The following is a 1862-nucleotide window of genomic DNA, read 5'->3' on the forward strand; positions in this document are numbered from 1 at the left end:
ACACTTTCAGGAGACAACAAGAAACTGAAGCCAATGAGGTACCATCTCACGCTGGTCAGAATGGCTGCTATCAAAAAGTCTACCAACAATAAATGCTGGAGAGGGTGTGGAGGAAAAGGAACGCTCTTACACTGTTGGTGGGAATGCAGACTAGTACAGCCACTATAGAGAACAGTGTGGAGATTCCTTAAAAATTGGGAATAGAACTACCATATGAACCAGTAATCCCATTACTGGGCATACACACCAAGAAAACCAGAATTGAAAGAGACATGTGTACCCCGATGTTCACTGCAGCACTGTTTACAACAGCCAGGACATGGAAGCAACCTACATGTTCATTGGTAGATGAGTGGATAAGAAAGCTGTGGTACATATACACAACGGAGTATTACTCAGCTATTAAAAAAAATGCATTTGAATCAGTTCTAATGAGGTGTATGAAACTGGAGCCTGTTATACAGAGTGAAGTAAGTCCAAAGAAAAACACCAATACAGTATATTAAAGCACATATATATGGAATTTAGAAAGATGGTTACCATGACTCTCTGTGCAAGACAGAGACACAGATGTAAAGAACAGCCTTTTGAACTCTGTGGGAGAAGGCAAGGATGGGATGATCTGAGAGAATTGCTTTGAAACATGTATGTTATTGAAAGGTTTTCATTGACCCACGAAAAGATGCCAGGATTCTTGGCCTCTGGAGGAGAATTCAACCCAGGGCCAGAGACGAGGCTTGATCGCTCAGAGCTTTTGTGTAACAAAGTTTTATTAAAGTATAAAGGAGATAGAGAAAGCTCCTGACATAGTCATCAGAAGGGAGCAGAAAGAGTGCCCCCCTGCTAAGTCAGACATGACTGAGCAACTGAACTGAACTGAACTGAGCAGTCTATTAATGAAAGAAAGGAATGTCTTAAAAGTCAGAATGGTACCAGGCCCCTCATCCATAAGATGCATTTTGGGATAATCTTGGCACCAGAAGATTCATCCCAGGACATAAAACGATTGACTTGAATCTTGTAGAAGGGCAGATTACCATACAAATGGTTTTGTTTACACAGATTCAGTTCAGTTCAGTTCAGTTCAGTCGTTCAGTCGTGTCCAACTCTTTGCAACCCCATGAATCGCAGCACGCCAGGCCTCCCTGCCCATCACCAACTCCTAGAGTTCACTCAGACTCATGTCCATCGAGTCAGTGATGCCATCCAGCCATCTCATCCTCTGTCATCCCCTTCTCCTCCTGCCCCCAATCCCTCCCAGCATCAGGGTCTTTTCCAATGAGTCAACTCTTTGCATGAGGTAGCCAAAGTACTGGAGTTTCGGTTTTAGCATCATTCCTTCCAAAGAAATCCAAGAGCTGATCTCCTTCAGAATGGACTGGTTGGATCTCCTTGCAGTCCAAGGGACTCTCAGGAGTCTTCTCCAACACCACAGTTCAAAAGCATCAATTCTTCAGAACTCAGCTTTCTTCACAGTCAGGGGAAGAATATCTGAGTATAGCATGCTGGTTTGTCAAGTAGGTTCTGAGCTATTAGGTGGAACCAACTTGAAGACAAAGTCTGGGGTAAATGCATAGTACATTAGCATAGCTTAAGACAAACGTTTCCATAAGAAAAATGCATTGGTTAGCTCAAGGTTTGAGAATAGTTAACTTCAGGTGAAACCAAGTGTCATTATGGCAACACAGCATTTTAAGAGAAACCTCCTTTTAAATTTGTACAGAGAAGGGAAAAAAAATATCGCTAGTTCATTTCCTCCTGACACTCAAGAGAGAGAAAAATGTCTGACACTTGCAGTCTATTTCCTCCATTTGGAAACCCCTAGCCTTCCTGCCTGTTACCCTCTCATTATCATATGTATC

The sequence above is a fragment of the Bison bison genome, unplaced genomic scaffold (assembly GCF_000754665.1).
Source record: "Bison bison bison isolate TAMUID 2011002044 unplaced genomic scaffold, Bison_UMD1.0 scf7180017850856, whole genome shotgun sequence".
Classification (NCBI taxonomy): domain Eukaryota; kingdom Metazoa; phylum Chordata; class Mammalia; order Artiodactyla; family Bovidae; genus Bison; species Bison bison.